Source organism: Pogoniulus pusillus, chromosome 7 (genome assembly GCF_015220805.1).
Source record: "Pogoniulus pusillus isolate bPogPus1 chromosome 7, bPogPus1.pri, whole genome shotgun sequence".
In the NCBI taxonomy this organism is placed as follows: domain Eukaryota; kingdom Metazoa; phylum Chordata; class Aves; order Piciformes; family Lybiidae; genus Pogoniulus; species Pogoniulus pusillus.
In genome coordinates, this window is record NC_087270.1 from 12,049,687 (window position 1) to 12,069,404 (window position 19,718).

A 19,718-nucleotide genomic window follows, 5' to 3' on the forward strand; every position below is an offset into this window, starting at 1 on the left:
TCTCCTTTCCACGCTGAACAACCCCAGCTCTCTCAGAAACGCCCCCATCGGGCCCACCCCCAGCACAGAGGCACAGTCCTTGTCAGTATATTTGGAGCCCAGCCAACTACTGCCCTTGAAAACCAGGAACAAGACTTTTGAAATGCTTATAGAAAAAATATCAGAGGTGTTGGAGGTTTCTGAAGGAGGAAGCAGGGGATTAGACACCCAGAGCATCTTCTTTGGACAGCTGACGAGCCAGCCTCAGGACATGGTAAATCAGACGCTGACAATAAACACAGAACTCAAGATTCTTGCTGTCTCAAGGGCTTTAATTTTCCCTGTACCAGGATGTTTGAGAAGATATCATGTCCTATGAGGGGAGACAAGAGGAAGCTTTACATTTGAACAATAAGCTGTTTATTTTCTGACAGTGGAAAGAGCAACTTAATTAGCCTGTTCTGCCTTGCTTAGCCATTATGGAGTTCCTGCTTCAGTTCCTGATCAGCAAGCGCTGCTTAATAGAACCAGCACCAAGCTGATTCACTCTGTTTCAAGAAATAAGCTGTTATTTCTTTGCTGATATCAGTTTTGGCAAGAACTCCAGGGAGAGGAGTAAATGGTCTTTCTCGAATGCTTTCATCATCTGAAATTCCATACTCAAAGTGTAGAGTTCCTCTGTGCTTAACTGAAGATGATTCTGTATTCAGTCCTGCAGGCATCTTTGCTGCTCTGCTGCCCCCTTGCCTGTAGCCGCTTTCTGATGCTGTAGAAACTTCACTGGGCCTGAAATTGTTTGGTTTGGGTTGGGTTTAGTAGACAAAGGATTTGCTGATTAAACCATTCTGCTTCCTTGTACCTTCCACCCCATTTCCCTCCCTGTCAGGAGAATGTAGCCCCATGCAATGTTTTTAAAACTACAGAAATAGCCAGTTCTGTGGCTGGCTTTGTAGCTAGTTTGGTGGAATGAGCTTTTTAAATCTTGAGGATATATATTTTTCCCCCATTTGATTTACCTAGAACCATCTGTGATCAGTCCAACGTAAGCTTGATTTTCCTTGTTTATGCATACTCGAGACAAAGAGAATGGCTGCCACAGATATCCAGCCTTTCAGAGGGAAGTGGCAGAGGTTTTATCAATGAATGTGTCAGATGGCAGATAAAAAACTAGCTTGCTTTACTCTGGTTTATTTTATTGTATGAAAGGATCTCAGCCTGTTATCATTGGTTTGTAGCTATTAATAAATAATCTTGATTTCCAAACATTTGTTTTATTCCACTACGACATTGTCTTACCAAATGGGAAAGGAACCAGAAGTCTTTCAGCATGCCAAATAGCCATTTGCAAAGAACCATTTTCTTTGTCTCAATGACACTTCAGACGAGGGAGCTGAGTCCTGAAGTCTGTATTGTACACCAGGAGATCTCCTGCATAAAAAGAACTCCTTATTAAAAGCAGTTCTGATGTCTGCATTATAAAAATATACATTCTTCTACTGGTCAAAGTCTTTATTTGCTAACATTCTGTGAAGAGCAATATCCTACCCTAAGATGCCTATTATTCTTCACTTTTGACATTTTGTGGTCCCACACAGACTAGAAAACTAATCTTATCAGTGTTAATTCTACCCAGGTAATCAAGCAAAGTGCGAGTGAAAACACTGCCACTGTGGGACTCCAGCCCTTCAGAGATCTCATTCTCATTTTCCTCTCCGAATCTTCCTTCTGGCACCCATCTCTGTCTTCCACATCCTGTTACCATTGTAAACATACTACCTGACAAGGGCGGTGGATAATCTTTAGTGAGAACAACTCCTGTATCTGTAAGAAGTAGATAAGCTTTCAGGCACACAAGTCCTTCTTTGGATATAAAGCAGAAGCAGCAAGCTGTGGAGCTAAAGCCTAGCTACTCTGGGTTTAATTAGATATGTAAATCACTTAAGACAGCTGAGAGTAGCTGGGCAGTTTGCACCTCAGGAATAGCATGGGGGATGCTAGATAAGAAGGCGATTAACACTTGCTGAAAGGACAAAAAGAAAGAGCAGGTAATGTATCGCCTAAGGAAGAGGGGAAGGTTAATGGGGGAAGGAAGGAGAGATATCACAGCATGCCATTAAAAACATCTCTCTGTTGACTCACAGTTCCAGGGAGTTCAGTTCCTAGCATCATTTCTCAAAAGTGTTTTGTTTACTTAGTAGGAAAAAGGAAGCAGTGAAACAGAAAAAGAGGGAATTGCTTCTCTGTGCCTGCCTGGTTGGGAAGCCACGCTCCTCTTGGAGAGGGCTCAAAAAGTGGATGCAGTGCCTAAAAAGCAGAGCTAAAACAGTACTGGAAGAGAAACGTTTGGTTGTGGAATGAGCCATTGTTTGAGCCAGAACCAGCTCAAGGAGAACTGCCTCGAGCAGCTGAACATGGACAAGAGAGGAGCATTTTTTGTAGGACAAGTGATGTAATAACGATTATGAAGAAGTAATTCACCAGCAAACACTTACTGCAGGGAAGCTGTAAGTGAGGTAAACAGTACGACAGTTAGTTCTTTGTGGCATACTGTGCTTTGTGTCTCATCATAACTGAATCATACTGGTATGCCAGTACTACCAGAAAGCTTTACCTTGCTGTTTCTGGTTTTTGTTTAAACTCTGTAGGCTCCTGATTCATGGAACAGACCATCCTGTGCTGACAGAGACCCAAGCATGTGATCTTTGGAATCGTTTTACCAGTTATGCTGCAGAAGCTCTTTCACAATGATGAGTGCTCTCTAGCTTATGTCCTAAGTGCACAGAGAGCCATTTAAAACCTCATGAGTCTACGCTTTGGCAGGGCTCTACAGCCCACTCTGCTAGATGGAGACTATATGATTATGCTTTAGATTTTAACATTTCAAAAAGCAGAAGCCCTTTACAGTAATTTACTCTTGTCTGAAGAATTTCAAATGCAGCTTCATCTCTGGGGTTGTTTGCCTGCAGGTGTGACAGCTTAAGCAAAGAGCTACAAGGAGCTAAAGAGACAGTGGTAGAATTGGTAGAAATTCCATTAGTATCTCACTCAAATGCAAAATAATACCCTAAAAATGGTGGAGCTGTTCTGTGATACCTCATGTCTGAGGGGCTTTCTCCTGCTTGGTAAAAATCCATATCCTGGACTTGTCACACCCTTCCTTGGCACAGGGTTGTTTCACAGCAGTGGGAGCCCTCTCATATTTCTGTCACCTATTATTTCCCAGGTTGTTCTGCTCTTAAACTGTATTTGCTGGATCCTGCCAAAGCCGTTGTGGAGCTTGAAGTTATTTCTTCATTACAGAAAACTTTCTACTGGTTGTAAACCACTTCTGAGTCATTATCCACTTTCTGGAAGCATGCAATTCAATAAAGAGCATCAGGACCCCAAAATAATTTCTGACAGAAGATACCTGCATACAGGGTGATTCACCCCCTGAAGGATTAAAGGAAATTACAAAGCAACCTGGAAAGCTGAGAGCAGCAGGGAGCACAGGGATGTAAGTACAACCTTACCTAGTAGGAACTTGAGATGTGATAGGAAATTCAGAACAAGGTTAGAAAGTGATGACTGAACTAATCAACCAACCACATCCATCTCATGAAAGCAAGTTCATTTTCATCTCATTACCTTGATGATACTTGCTTGAGCATTTATGCTAGACCTTTTCTCTTTGGTTAAAAGACTTGAACAAGCTTGTCCATCAAAGAAAGTTTACTGTAGCCCTCCTTTGAGATTCACTGTCTGCTCAGGCAGTGGGGCATGTTTCCCACATTACTGTGAAGTGGAGGATTTTGTAGCTAGATGCACTACAAAATCAACTGCAGATCCATGCCTCTTCCCACAGATACCATAGGGCATCCTGGCAGCATCTGCAGAAGCAGAGTCACAACATTCATCATGATCTAAAGCAGAGTGCAGGCTGTGACTGTGTGCATCAGGCCCACATCTAGGAGAGCGGCTGCAGGTAAGAAAGCCTCTCTTCTCTTTCATTTGATTATCTACAGACACTCTCACCTTGTGGGTCACTCTGTCAATCTCACCTACTTTCCCAGAAAACTGCTGTCAAGAAAGGCTTTGATCTTTGGTAGCTGAAGGAAAGAACAAGATGCGTGGATGGGGAAGCCTTGATTCTGAAAGGTACGAGAAGTGAACTCAAGTCTCGCTGGGGAGTCAGCTTCCAGAGGAAACGCTGGGAACTCACTTCAGCTGAGTCGCAGTGCAGTGAGATGAGACAGCACTGAGAAGCCCCACACTTTTTGTAGATGCAAAGCAGATATGTTTCCCTCAGCTCTGGGAAGTGGCTCTATAGCTGTTACTGGATAATGGTGATGCTCAAAAAGAGATTTTTAACTGAAAATCTGGTCTGTTTGGCCAAATGTTTTCCAGTAGAACTTCTTGTGCAATCCCTGGGAATGCCACTACTAAGGATAAGCAAGCTTGCTTTAGCCTTAGAGTTAGGTCAGGATTGACCATCACTCGCTGCTTTTGTAACATTCAGATGAAGGGAAGGGACTTGGATGTTCTCCAACAGCTCTTGCAGATGTCAACATCTCTTTGGCTACTAGTGCATGAGTATAGAAACAGTAATCATAGGATTATGTCTATACCCAAACATTGGAGAAAAAAAAGTCAGCATGTTTCTTTGTTTCTATGTATATTTAATAATATATTCCCTTCTGAGATGCCTTATTTAAATGGGAGCAGTAAAATGTGCTGGTGGATTAAGGCTACAAAACCTGCAGGTGTCAACCATATATTGCTTTCTGGCAGTAAGACTTTGTTGTATCTTGTTAGTTAAGACTTTAATTTTCAGCCCAGTACACAGCAGAATGAGCTGGGTCCTCAGGTTATTGCTTGCAATGAGTGTTTTGAATGAGACAGAAGTGTTCCAGGGAGGAGAAATTACCTTAAAATCACACATTTTGTGACATCTATTTATGATCCATAATTTTGACATCTGAATTAAATTAACTTGGTATGTCTATTTCAGAAGGAGAACTTTCCAGGCTTAAGTCGCTGGAGTGAGGGACAAAAAGGAAAGAAAGATGCAAAGAAACCAGAGAGGACTTCATTCTGCAGATAATTAGCAAGTTGCAAACACCATAATGAAAACAAAGTTCAGCAATTATGCTAGGATCACCACTAGGACTTACTGACAAAACCTGAGACTAGAAGACTGATCCAAGCATTTAACATGATGCAAAATTCAGAATCTCTAATGGTGTTTGCATTTCAGAAGATGAAAAGAACTGTGATTTTGCAAACCCACACACTAACTGAAAGTGAAAAGTAATTGTTTAATAACCATTTCTCCCCAGCCTTGCTTGTTATTCCCTCCTTTCATTGAGAAGAAATAGCTGATTCAATGCAGCTGTAGAAACTTTATCTTCTTTGTATGCCTTGTTGCTGGGGAGGACTCCTGGCACAACCAGTAAGTTTTCCATTGTCAAGCCTTCACGCAGAGGACCTCCTTCAACATTAAAATACAGCGGAAAAGATTAATATGCAACAAAGTCCACAGACAGACAAGGCTTTAATTACACTGTGCATGGGGCTTTAGAGCCTTGTTTATTAGCTCTGATTAGGAATCTACCAGAGCTTGGCATCTGCCATTTTGCAAATCCATATATGAGGCTATTTCTGTGGTCAAACTAAAGAATAATTTAATTGTAGCAGAGAAATAAGAAGTGACATAAGGTATTGCCCTCTGTCCAGCCCCTCTGAGAGAGAAGCTGGGATTCTTACACACAAAATAATCTGGCTCTATAAAATAATCAAGCCAAGTTCTGGCTTTATCAATATAAACATACTTCTTAATCCTGCTCTGGTAGGACCTTGTTGATGGATGGCCTGGGACTGGTCTGCAGCTAATGTGAAAGGATGGAAATGGGTGACGACCTCAGGGGGATTCAGGGCTCCTTTCACAGCAGATTTTTTCACTTTCTCCTCTGGAGCACTCTTCTTTTGATACTTTTAACATATTTGAATGAGGTCCCTCCCAGCGTTTTGAAAGTCTCCAGAGAAGAAGATTCCACAACCTCTTTCGGTAGTCTGTTCCAGGAATCCTGCATCCTCAAAACAAAGAGGAATTTTCTTATGTTCAGGTAGAACCTCCTGTGTCCCCGTTTGTACCCACCGGCCTCTGTGCTGTTACTTGGCACCACTAAAATGTGGTATGTATACATGTATGGGTTTGCAGATGTGCATCATTTAAACTCTGGCAACCACAGTCCTTTGGTGCGCAAGTTGCAAGGTGACTGATCCACACAGAGAGCAGGGCTAACATTGCTATGTGTGTGCAGAAGTCAGCAAAGAGGTAACACAGTGGAAGAATTTCAGAGGAGAGACTTTCTGAGAGAGGAAGATCTGCACTGGCTTTGGACAGCAGTATTAGGAGTGAGCAGAGGTAAGGAGTAGAAAGAAACATAGGAAAAGTCCTGCAGTTTTAAGATGGTACAAGGCAAAAGCGGTAGGGATTTTGGACAAAACCCAAGGGATGGATTTTCAACCCTGTAGCCTAATAGCAGAGAATAAAATGTGAATAAATCACATTTATTTCCTCTCTCTTTTTTTTCATTGTTGAGCATCGGTGAAGGCTCTTTTTATACCACTCTCTGTCTACCTAGCACTTTATCTAAATATCAGTCCATGAGTTCAGATCTATAACTCAAGAGCAACATGTATGTCTGAGCACATTACCTCTTCCTAGTGACTACATCCATTGTAATGAATAATGTATTTCAATAATTGATATTTTGCATGCCATATTTTGACCTTCTTGGCACCGGGAGCCCAGCCAAACGCGTCCAGAGCACTCCTGGCAAGGGGAAGGACAGAGTAAGCGAAACGACACCGTAATCTTCTTGCTTTTGCAGAAGGGCAGAATTTGCATGCTAAATTCTAGTAAAATTTTGGCTCAACCTCTGGATCCTTGTCAAAACGCTAAGGAATTCAAGTTTTGAGATACCTTCTCCAGATTCCCTGGAAAGGAGGTCATGAAACATTCATGCAAGTCAATTACTGCGCCACACCCTCTCAGTCACAGAACTCGAAAGTAATTCGAAATCTTGAGCGTGTGTGAATTATTGAGCAGTGGCTGAAAAGGAAAGGAAACAGGGACGGCAGCTTGCACTGCCAGCGTTTATGTAGGTGACTACTGTCATCTTTCTGGTCAGTGATTTCAGGGCAGCGTTGAAAGAGCAGTAGAAACCTGTAATGTTTAAAGACAGTAGGATCCTTACTACATAGCTAAGCCAGAAGGCAGCAACAGATTAAAGATGAGAAAAGGCTTAAAAGGTATGTGGAGGGTTCCATTTAGCCCCACCTGAGATCATGGCTGAGTTGGGTTCTGCACCTTCTTCAATTAGTTGCCCTCCTCCCGTGTGGTTGGTGAAGGCAGACAATTCATTTTGGGACAGACAGCTGGGACAAGCTACAAACCAAACTATGCTCTGACATCACTCCTGCAGTGGATGTGAGTTTTCTCTAAGATCTGTGGGGTAAAGAGATGATGTGAAGCTACAGGAACTCCTGAACAGGCTGTGCAGGGAAGTGGTGAAGTCATCATTCCTGGAGGTGCTTAGAGATGTTTGAGGAGCTTAGGGCCATGGTCTGACAGTTGCGTACAGGGAAGGACTTGATGATCTTGAAGTCTTTTCCAACCAGGAGATTCTCTGATTCTATGAAACACCTCAAATACTGAATAAGTACTGCAAAATGAAAAGGAGTCTGAAATGTGTTTAATCACACAGCAAAATTTCTTGTCATCCAGGAAAGGAGAATAATAGAATATCCATTAAATGTATTAAAGATCACAGTGAATTTTGAAGGTACTTGTAGACTTCAGATAAAACAGGGATGGGCAGTGCATAAGAGCTATATAGAGCTACAGATGCAGCTTTTAGAATAGGTCTCTGATTAACCTTGAGTTTTGGAAAAGCTCCTTTTTTTCCTTGTTTAGTTTTCCTACTTCTAACACAGAGTTTTTGTGGCTAACCAATTTTAGGGCCACTCTCCCTTTTTTGGTACCACGCTGTGAGCAGCAGTTTTTCCCCTCTTTACCATCCAAGTCTCATTCGACTTTCCAAACTCCTCAGCACCAGTGCCTTCATTCATTAGTTCTTCCTGTATCCTACAGATTGCCTTTCTGAAATTGCAAAATCTCTATTACAGGCTCCTTCTCTCAATCCTTCCACTTAATTTAAACCCACACAAACCAAAACTGTGCTCTGTGGCCAGCACTGTTTCATAGTCTCATGTTCCAAAAAATCCAGACACAATTCTCATCCTTGTTCAGGAATTAGTCTCCTGGTTTCAAACTGGTGAAAAATTTTCTTGGCTATCAAACCAGATATTTGATTTTCATCTCTAATTGATATCTGGGAGCTGGAAAGATTCCTTAATGGTAATCTATTTTATAATATTTATCTTCCTATATTGTCAATGTATTCTCTAGTAACTGAAGATTTTATTTCTATACCATCATCAGCACAGAAATGATTATAGCAGTCTGCTACTTATGTCTCCTTTTTCATTAATGTCGCAATAGCAGAGATTATATTTCAATTGCTATTTGAGTGTAGTTTGGTTTTCTCTACAGAATTCAATTTTACATCCTGCATACTACTTCTAATTTCCAGGTGTTCTCATCCAGACTCCTTGAACTTCATGTACACTGATTTCTCAGTTGTTTCTCACTGGTGTTTTCTAGTCTGCTACATGGAAGCTCATTAATTGTACCTTCTATCTGATTGCTTTTACAAGAATCGGTCTTTCTCCCAGTTCTGCTTCTGTTGTTTCATTACCCATTGCTATGTCCTTACTTTCTTTCCTTCCTTCTGATCAATAACAAGGGTCTTCAAGAGCCTCAACTAATCTTCTCCCTTCAGTTCATAAATCAAAACTCATAGTCCTGCTCAGACCTCGCACTGACTTTGATACAGCTCAAGAAGAGTCCTTTCTCTATGAGTGCTTTCTAATGAAAAAAAATCTTTTCTCCTACCATGAATACTTCTGCTAGCTTTTAATATTTGTTCTTTTAACATGTCACTCTGTTAAAGCCAGCTAAGGCATAAATGTCTGCCAGTAAATGAGTTTTATAACCTTGTCTATACTAGAAATGTTGCTTCACTGCTCCCTCTGAGAAGATATGATCCTTTAGGTTAAAAAAATACACTGGCAAAAGGCAAAGTTGGAAAAGGCAGGCAAGTTGTGTGCTTGTAATTACAGTATCACAGTATCACAGTATTATTAGGATTGGAAGAGACCTCACAGATCATCAAGTCCAACCCTTTACCACAGAGCTCAAGGCTAGACCATGGCACCAAGTGCCACGTCCAACCTTGCCTTGAACAGCTCCAGGGACGGCAACTCCACCACCTCCCCGGGCAGCCCATTCCAGTGTCCAATGACTCTCTCAGTGAAGAACTTTCTCCTCACCTCCAGCCTAAATTTCCCCTGGCATAGCTTGAGGCTGTGTCCTCTCGTTCTGGCGCTGGCCACCTGAGAGAAGAGAGCAACCTCCTCCTGGCCACAACCACCCCTCAGGTAGTTGTAGACAGCAATAAGGTCACCCCTGAGCCTCCTCTTCTCCAGGCTAAACAATCCCTGGATTGTTTTAAAGAGAGCTGTTTGAGTTGTGCCTACAACCAGTTCTGGCAACTACGAGCTGCACTTTCACAATGGCACAGCCTACCTGGTAGTGGAGGGGCCAAGGGGCAAGTTCATTCTGCAGTCATGAAATGAGATACTGGCCATTGTCTGTGAGCATGCACATGAACCTCAGCTTGCTAGATGTTAATTGTCATGGGAGACTTGTACAGGAAGCAGTTTAGAGCCAGCCCATGAAGGTCAGTTTGCCAGGCTAAACCAGCCGTTCATGAACCGGTTAGTCGGCGTAAGTTATCTGGAACCCAGACAAAGCCAGACTGAGACAAAACAGGGGTGCCTTGTGAAGGGCTCGTGAGCAAGGAAAGCAACTAATTCAATCAACTGCTATAGAAAGCAGATTATATGAGCAGCTCCAGTTTCAAGCCAGGGCAGTGCTACTGAAGCAGCTGTGAGATTTAGGCAGTGACAGCTGGCCAGCCAGCTTTTTCCAAATGGGTGTGCTGGTTAAATAGTTACTTTACGTATCATGACATCATGCAGTGGTAAGACAGCTTCTGAAAAGGTGGCTTAGGCAGTTTGGGTGCTTGATGTTTGGTAAAGTATTTATAGGATAATACTCCCAAGTAAATAGTGATAGAATGAAGGGAAGTGGCCTCAAGTCGCACCAGGGGAGGTTCAGACTGGGTACTAGCAACTATTTCTTTACTAAAAGAGTGAGCAATCCACAGAATAGGCTGTCCAAGGAAGTGGTGGAGGTGTTCAAAACACATGTAGGAATATCACTTTGGGACACAGTTTGTTTGGCATGGTGGTGTTGAGTTGGCAGTTGAACTTGATGGCCTTAGAGGTCTTTTCCAACCCTAATGATTCTATTCTATGGTTCTAGGATACATATGGCTATTCCAAGTGGACTGCCATTTCCTTGAGGAAAGGAAGGATTCTAGGAATCCAGGGGAAAAAGGGAACTCCTTTTGCCTATGTGAATATAACACATCTCTCCTTCCTGTTTTGTAGGTTCTAGTTCATGCAAGTTCTATACATCCATCTCCAAAGCAGTAACAAAAGACTATGAATAATACAATAACCTGAAAAACAAAAATAGGCCAGAGGTTTTACCCTCAATTCCCTAAGAGCATTGAGCAACATCCACAACAGTCTCTTCACCTCAGTTTTTATCTGGACAAGTCACAGAATAACTATCATCTGGCTCCATTCTCATGTAGGCTTTTAACTGCGTTGTGCAAAGCCAGGGAAGAAGCAGCACTGATATAAGGATGCAAATTAAAGCCTGGAAGAAGGAACAGTTCTGGTCTCTGTACTTCCTCTTTTTTTCCTTTCCCAAGTTGTGAAAATTTAATACCAGACTTTAATGGGGATGAAGCTGTAGAGAGGGGTTAAATCAGGACACAGCTTTGATTTGTGACAGAAAAGGGATCTATCCTGCCAGCTCCCATTCACCTGCCTTTTTTAGGACTTGTAAAGGGGCCCGTGGGAGTACAGTTCATTTGCATGGGCAGTGACCAGCCACAGTGTAGATTGTCTGTTGTTACTTTATTTAGCACTGCAAAGGAGTTGGCAATTCTATTTGAGGCTCCATTAACTGCTGTTAACGTTGCCAGTTTGGGTAGGCTGAGCTTATCTCAACAGATAGTCCTCAGAGTCTGATAAATTAAGTGCTGACCCAGTGTTTGAGAAGGAAAGCTAGACCAACAATGCCAAGTCAAAATAGGATCCAGATAAGTGGAGCCATTAAACACAGGGGCTCTTACCACTAGCAATGTTCTGCTTCCAATCTCTGCAGTGCCTGTATTTAAATGGCAGCCCTGTTTACTGGAAATAGCAGATGATGACTTTTCTTACTACTGCCTCCTTTTCTTTTAACGTGGCTCATCAGCACTTCACAGGCCGAGAATGTGGTGGCAAAGGCCTATTTCATTCCTTAGTTTTAATTTTCTGACACTGGACATGCCAGCAGTGCTGTGCAAATCACGAGTTACATCCCACGGTAAGGGAAAGGAGCACCACACAATGACAGAATCAGAATGCCTTGGGTTGGAAGTGACCTCTAGAGGTTATCCAGTCCAATCTCCCTGCACTGAGCAAGGGCATCTCTCACTAAATCAGGTTGCTCCTTGATGTGCCCCCATCAAACTAGACCTTGAAGATCTCCAGGGATGGGGCCTCCACCACCTCCCTGAGCAACCTGTTTCAGTGTTCTAGCACCTTCATAGTAAAGAACTTCTTCCTATGGTCCAATCTAAATCTACCCTTCTCTAGTTCAAAGCATTTGTCCCTTGTCCTTGTGCTGCATGCCTTTGTAAATAGTCCCTCCCCAGCTTTCTTGTAGGTCCCATCAGGAAGGTGCTCTAGATCAGCTACCTGCTGCCATATAGCAAAAATGCTACCCAGACACTGGAGACTGTTGGCGGCATGGACTAGGGGAAGGTTTAGCAGTGTTGTCCAAGACTCACTGCTAAACCATCACATCAGCCAGCATTAGTTCTGCTACTTAACTCATATAAATCCTATTTAATATGTGCCTGTTCAAGTCTGTAAAAGGAGATGGGCACAGTGCAGATGAAACGAGGAAGAACAAGAAGGATTATGCTGTCATCCATGCTATGGGTCCTTGCTGTGACATAGACAGTGCAATGCTTGCTGCTCTGGGTTCAGGAACCTTGACTAACTTTGTTCTGCAAACCTCCACTGCATGTTTCCAGCAGCATCTTGGGGTTTTTTGCAGTTAGATACCATTCTATGTGAAGTACTCACTCAGGGACACAACGGAGCCTTAGACACTACCGGAAGACAAACATTAAAGACCATGGATGTAATGACAAGTGAACTGGTACCCAGAGTCCCACAGGAGAGGGAGGTGTTTCCCTGCTCCTTTGGTGGAGGCACGGGCACAGTGATGGCACCTTCCTGCTCCTTCTTCTTCCACAAATCCCCCCAAATCCAGCCACTTGCCCACTCTTTGGGAGCATAAATGCCCTTTCCTCCTCTCGAAAGAAAGCTGAAGCTTGCTAGTAGTAGAGGAATATCCAACTCTGTCAAGAACTGATCATTTGAAAACAACCCTTTTTGCCCATAAGAAGCATTTTTGATGCTGTAATACAGCTTGACTTGTAGTCCTCAAAGGGTACAAACAGCGTGAGAGAAAGGAAGGTTGCTGTTGTGCTATGGCAACTGTCAAAAGCTCATGTACACATTAACAAGATCAAGTGTTTGCCCAGCCTGGGAAAGAGCAGGTAAACACCACACTAATCCCTCTGGAGCTGTGAGACACACAGACTGCCAGGACACATTGCTTTTGTCAAGAGATTGGAGAAGCCAGTCAGGATTAATCTCTTTCCTTGCAGTTTGTTTATTCAAGGTACCTGCACTCTGGGGGGTTGTGCTTTACAAGGTTGCCCCACTTGTTCCTTGTCATGCAGTCATGTTCATTGAAGTACAAGAGAGCACAGCACAGAGGGATAGGGAAGCTCCAAAAGGTCAGCTTTGCACTAAAAAAGCAGAGGGCAATCTGATAGCAAGGTCCCAGGGTACAGTAGTAGGTCAGGGACTGCAAGCTCTGCTCCTCCTTAACCATCAGACCTACCTGTCTCCAGCAATATGTTCCCAGCTAGACAAACTGGGTGTTGAGGGTGCATTTATAGGCCACAGCAAAGAGCCTGTGAGCCTATGTGGAGAGTACACAGCCATCTAGGACCTCTGCTTAAGGGGTAGGGCTACCAGAGCTAATTTGGTGCCTGAATCAGGGTTTCCTCACGGACACCTTTATTCCTTTGGGCTTCAGACTACAAAGGGTGAGGGTCAGCATGACCCAAGACAAGCGCAAAATGGAGCCAGTTCAGAAATAGTGGATTTTATTTTTGTGTCCTTCTAACAGTACTGCAAAAAGATGGTGTGTATCTCTACTCAAACCCAAACCCCAAGTACTACAGCCTGTGCAGAGCACCGGAGCCACTGCTGTTAGCCTCAGAAGCGTAATCGTGCCATGCGAATTGAAGGAGAAAAGCTAAGTCTGAAACATGATTAAGCATTGAGGTAGATCTCAACAGTGGTGCCTTTACTTTGAATCAAGCTACGCTGGAACTATGGAAGGAGAGGAAAGTTCTGAAGAACTGAAATGGCAATGAAAGAGCCTGGTGACACTGGAGAGATGCTGCCTTATTTATTTGCACCCATCAGTATCTGAGGAGCAGGGATTTGGTCAGATCCTTGGAATACATTAAGAGAGTCTTTTCTCTGTGTAAATAGTTCAGGTTTTCTTGTAGCTGTCTTTTAAAACCTGTTTTCTTAAACCATTACTCAAAAAAATTCTAACAGCAAAAAATCATTTAGCAGTTTATTGGATGTTAGCAGTGGGTAAGGCCAGCTAAGCCTTGTGGAGGAAAAGCCACTTCCACAGAGTGAAGATGTTGACATGAAACAGGGTTTAGAGGGGGAGACCTGTCCCCCTCCCCATGTCTGGGAGCTGTTGCAAGAGCTTACTGGCCAGGACATCTAGCTAAGTTACAGATGAAAACCAGGCTGCATTCCTCTGTCCTGCAGTGTTTACAAAATTTCCCAAGGACCAGGAAAAAAAAAGTGAATTTGGGTTTGTATATCTGAAAAAGATGGCACAGACACTGCTTCATTCACACAACCCAGGTGAAGTTACAGAACCACAGCTACACAGACCTACGGGGAGCAACTCTGCACCTTCAGCATTGAAAATATGTCCTTGGCTGCAGAGCAACCCAGAGAGGATAGTGAGGAATACCCTTCGTGTCTGAAGCCAAGGGAGTCTTGGAGTGCAAGTACAGGAATGCATCTCAATCCATGACATTTCTTAATCTGCATCAAAGACACTAGTCAAAGGCCAATTTTTTCTTGTTACTCCTTGTCCATGTCCTGTTGCTTGTGCAGAAAACTGTCTAAAGGGGTGAAGCTCATGGAAAATTCTGAGGTCTCAGAAGCCTGTGGCCAGGCAGAGTTGGTAAACTGACTGCCAAGTGTAAAGAGTGGAGGTTTATGCTGCACTGAGTCTTGCTATGGCCATCTCACAAGGTAACAAGAGTGGTAGGACCACAGGTTACATCACATCACCATTAATTCTACTACAACTTGAATTCAGTGAAAACCATAGAGTCATGTAATGATTTCAGCTGGAGAAGACCTATTCTGTAGACCCTTCACTACCTTTGTTGCCCTTCTCTGGACACGTTCCAGCAATGCGATGGTTCTGGAATGCGATGGCCAGAACTGCTAAGCAGTCTGGCCACTGAAAAACCCACAGTGACCTGCTCCTGCTATGACAGTTAACCCAGTTTACTCTGTAAGCAGGGAGAGCTGTGCTCTCACCAGGTTTTTCCTTACAGGTTTTGACAGCAAGATGAATCTATGACACCTTGTAAGTTTCATGGTTTCCCAAAGTTTGCTCTGTTTAAAGAAAACGTAGGGGTGCAATAATTACTTACCAGGGATTAGATTTTTACCCCTTCATAAATGAAGAGGATGACAGCTGAGCCACACTGACATCAGTGCCTGCATCTGCGGCTTTGCAGAACCATTTTTTGAACATTAATGGTGTTTTAGTCATCTCCCCTGCCTCCTCACAGGGAGCACGGAGGTGATGAGCGAGGTGGTGGAACCGTTTGGTTTATGATGCTGTCTGCTGTCCACTCTGATACAACCTCCACAAAAGTTCAGTCTAACTTAGACGTTTATAGTTTGGAGACCTTTTTAAGTCGTGTTTCCTGCCTATGTAAAACACAATTTTAAAACAATCCAAAGCCCATAAAAAACTAACCCAGACCAGAAAGCTTCCTGATAGGGCAGTCTAGATCTGATAAGCCCACTAAGGTCAATTCCCGCAAAGAATTCAACCGTGAGCTACTTTTCTGTTTCAAGAAGTTTCACTGATGTTAATAGCTCCTGTTCCTCGGTTTATGAATTATTCATGTGCACAAGTCTCCACAAGACCTGAGGCTGCAGATTATAAACTTGTATTAAATACTGAGTGGCTTAAAAATATATTAGTAAAGAAGAACAGAGCAGCTTTTAATTGGCGTTAAAAAGAATAGCAACAGCAATAGTTAATTATTGTGAATAAAGATGGTTAAACAAACACCACCTACACGAGGAGAATGTAGTTAATATCCTACATACATCTTCCACATGCTCTGTTGCATATTCTGCTTTCATTTTATGCAAAAACATTTTAAGGAGTATATGGCCACATTCATCTGAAGGAGAGCACACCCCCACACACATTAAGCAGTACAATATCAGGCCGGGTCTCTGGCAGAAGAATGGCTCCAATTTAAAAGCTTGTTTATTTTCTCTTTATATTCACCAATGTGTCCTCAATGCTTTTGAGCAAGCTGAGCAAAAATTTTAGGGGGGCTGTTTGTTCCAGACCTGATGATCTTCAAAGTTTCTTCCAACAAAAATGATTCTATGGTGACCTTTTTTTCACAGTGGCAGCAGTTCCTGGTGGTTCTCATCACCTTGCTGGCTAACTTCAGGACCCTGATCCCCACTTCTTACAACCAATGTCTGTTAACATCACTCAGGATAATCTATGATTTGAGAACCCAGCATGTTTAACATGTATGAGGAAAGTCACCTGCAAACAGGTTCCTAGGAAGTCCTGTCTCTGTTTGACCCCAAGTTCCCATTAAACAGGAAGTTTGAGACACCTGATGGCTACTGCTAGTTCCCACAGCAGTTGGTTCACAGTCACTCCTCTCCACTTGCAGGGCTTCCCCACACATCATTCTTTCCTCTGCTGAATGCAGCAGAGATCAGCAAAGCAGGACCCAAGCAGGAAAGTGCAAGACAAGGGCAGGGGTCAGGCAAGGGAGGGTGAAAAGCAGCAGCATGAAGAAGAGCAAGAAGGGCACAGCATGTCAGGGAAGGACCAGAGACATGAATAGAGATGGGGAAGGAAGGTCCCAGTACTCACAGGAGGGTTGTAAGGCTCCAGCTATCTGAGCATGGACACACTGGAAGGAGGCTGAGGCAGCATCTTCTCCATACCAGGGTTAAAACCACTGCAAGAGCTGAAGATTTCAGTGACAGGTTGGTGAGGTTCTCCAGTAAGTGACTTTTCTTCTAGCTTGGTGCTTGTTTGTTGGGTTTGTTTTAAATAACTGATGTGGGATAGACTCATCCCATGTGAAGTCTCTTCAGGAGAAGCTGAATGCCTTTTCTTTGTTATTAATCTGTACACCACATCTGCAAAAGAATTAAAAATGTTAGTACTGAGTAACAGGGCATGAGCTTTGGAATTGGAGTGAGTGGAAGAGGTGCCACCTGCACTTGGCAAGGGCGTCTTTTGGAGCATATAATGCAGTCCTGTGCACTCAAGTGTTCATGCTTTTGAAAGGCAGCCACACAGAAGAGCACTGTGAAACTTCAAGCAAAACAAAGAACCAGCATCCAAAGACAGCTTACCGAACCTGGAAGTATGAATGCACGTTCAGATGGCACCAGACATAGAAATGAAGCTCCTGGTGTCAGAAGGCTCTGGTGCAGTGGAGGAGAAAGCAACCTGGAAATAGTTTCTCTGAAATGTGAGGCAATGGCAAGTCGCAGGAGGGTGTCCTGGGACATGTGATGAGGAAGCACTTTGCAGTGATCAAGTGGCTGCCAAGAGCTCAGTGGTTTCTCTGCAGCATCGTATTTGTGCCTGGCACAGTGAAAGGCAGCAGTTCTTCCCCCTTCCTCCAGCACACTTACTCTCCTGTGGCCACCGGGCTGCAGCGGGCACCACACTGCGTCAGGGAGTGCCATGAAACAAGGGCAAGGCTGATCGCACCAGTGAGGTAGGAGAGACAGCTGGAAGCACAAGGTGCTGTGACATCCAGACTCTGTAAAAGCAGTGTAGTGACTGCAAAGAGCTTAGCCCTGGCAGCAAGGGTAAGGAAAACACAGTGGTCATCTGAGAAGCCCATGGCAAGCTTGCCTAGCCAGCCTGCCCACCTCCTGGCTGTTGTGTGCCTACAGCATGCAGAAGGTGGCTGGCTCGGGGCTGTGCACGCACACTGCTGCCATACAAATACAGACACAGCGAGTTTGTGTGCTTCTCCACACAGCTGGTCTGCAGCTTGCTGAGACACCAAGTGGTACTCTTGTGTGGGCTTTGGCTTGTATTATCCATCTTCCTCTCTCCTTTCTGGAGACATGTATCTTTGCTCACATGCAGTTGGAAGACCATTTTCTTTCTTTCTATCTTCTGCATGATCTTTGTGTTGATGGGCCCTTTGCTTCTAGCTTCAGCAGCCATTCTGGGTTGTGCAAGTACTCCGCAAACACGCAAGATGAGTCTCTGCTTGAATGAGATGGTAATCTTTGAAAGCAATACTGAGCGTGGGGATAACTCCTGAGAGCAGGTCTGGGGAAACCTGGCCCACAAACTGGCACTGTCATTAGCAGCTACGTGCTAAAATTCCAGATTTTTCAAACCTAATGATGTTCTCTGCTGCGCCTTACACTGCCATTAATCACAGCTGTCACCCTCTGCGCTTTCTGCTGAAGATGTTGTCACACAGCTCCCTAATGTCTTTTCCACTGGCTTATCAGAGATGGAGATTTTAACATGTAAACATTTTAGCAGCTATTTTGGTAACGGTGTGTCAAAATATTGGACAAAAAACAATTAAGCAGCTCAACACTCTCACGAGATAAGAAAAATCTTATTACTGTGCTGCAATTTATTTTTTTTCATGAAAAATTAATTCTTGCCAAAATCATTTTCTGAGAAAAAGCCAACTGGCTTTTGTAGCTCATTCATCTCAGAGAGATGGTGCCCTTGAACCTACCCTGCACAGAGCCTTGCCCTAGGTTTGAGGGACAGTTTCTATGCAGAGAATGAGTCTGTGCCAGGCAGCAGCCTGAAGATGGCTCAGTGTTACTGAGGCAGTTCCACCCTGACCCATGGTGGAGGGAGGTTCCTTATCATGCCCAAATCCTGGCTCTTTTCCCTGCTTTGCAGTCTGTGACAGGGAACTCAGTTTATTCACGCACGTAGCTTTATTCCCATCAGGTCATTCACAGAGCAACATTGGCATTTAAGGTTCTGCCCCTACCACAAATTAGAACAGTTTTGGAAACCAGTCCTTGGCCCAGAGGTTGAGAGGCAACTTGGGTACTTTACACAGCATTTAACTTCCACCTCCTCAGCACCTCATTTTATGCCCCTACACCATCATTACTGTTCTGCATAAAGATTTCCACACACAGCCCCAACTCCCCAGCTGAAAATGTCTGAAAATGTGAGGGTCATCTTAACTACATCTTTTATCCTATGGCAGAAGGGTGGTGGTGAGTTTTGCAAAGCCTCTGCCATGGTGTGTCAGCACGTGGAGGGATCTGTGGGTGCAAAGCCCAGGCACAGGTTGAAGGGTGAAGTGGAGGGAGCCAGTCTGATGCAATCACAGCCACAGTGTCTGCTGGGAACAGGTCCTCACATGTGGCCCCTCCCAAACCTTGCTCAGACAGGATTTGTGACAGACCTATCTGTCATGCATCAAAACCCTGCCTGGAAGCATGTTAGCAGCTGAAGTGCTCAAGCCTGCCTCAAGGCCCTCTGTAAGATGGTGGTGTGGATACTGTGATGCCTGTATTCATGAATGGGGTGGGACTGCCTGAGACACCAGGTGTTGGCAGGGGTGAGGAAACCATGAAACACGTCTCCATAATCATCTCTTTATCGGGTTCTATGTTAATCACAGTTTGGTTCAATGCTTCATTGCTACCCATAGGATCTGAGGTTTGTCTTAGACTCAGCCTCCTTGAATTCTCCATTTCTCATGAGCACCATGAGCCTGTGGGCAGCCTCTCCTCTTTGCTGGCTCTCTTATCTTTAAGAAAATTCTCATTTGGGCAATGATTTTATTTTTTTATTCCACTCTAGGTGTTCTTTTCTGCTACTCTTCAGACACTAAGAAAGTACTGTAGGGTAAACCTGCTACCTTAAGTTTGTATTGCACTGGAACATAAATGGAGACTATGAGTAGTGAGTGCCTTCAAAGAATCATAGAATCTGCCATAAGGCTGGAAAAGACCTCTAAAGATCAGTAGAGCAGGACCACCTAGAGTAAATCACACAGGACTGAGTCCAGGCAGGTTTTGAATGC

At 43.8% G+C, this 19,718-nt stretch overlaps 1 long non-coding RNA gene across 2 annotated transcripts in view; it reads right to left on the reverse strand.

The window, feature by feature from the left end:
• Positions 1-226: 226 nt before the first annotated feature.
• LOC135176690 (uncharacterized) overlaps positions 227-19,718 on the reverse strand; it is a 50,418-nt gene continuing 30,926 nt past the window's right edge. For both annotated transcript variants that reach the window (XR_010302778.1, XR_010302779.1), the window contains 2 exons: positions 16,544-16,815; positions 227-1,407 (listed from right to left, as the gene is read on the reverse strand). This is a non-coding gene — a long non-coding RNA (uncharacterized LOC135176690). The remainder of the gene's footprint in view (positions 1,408-16,543; positions 16,816-19,718) is intronic.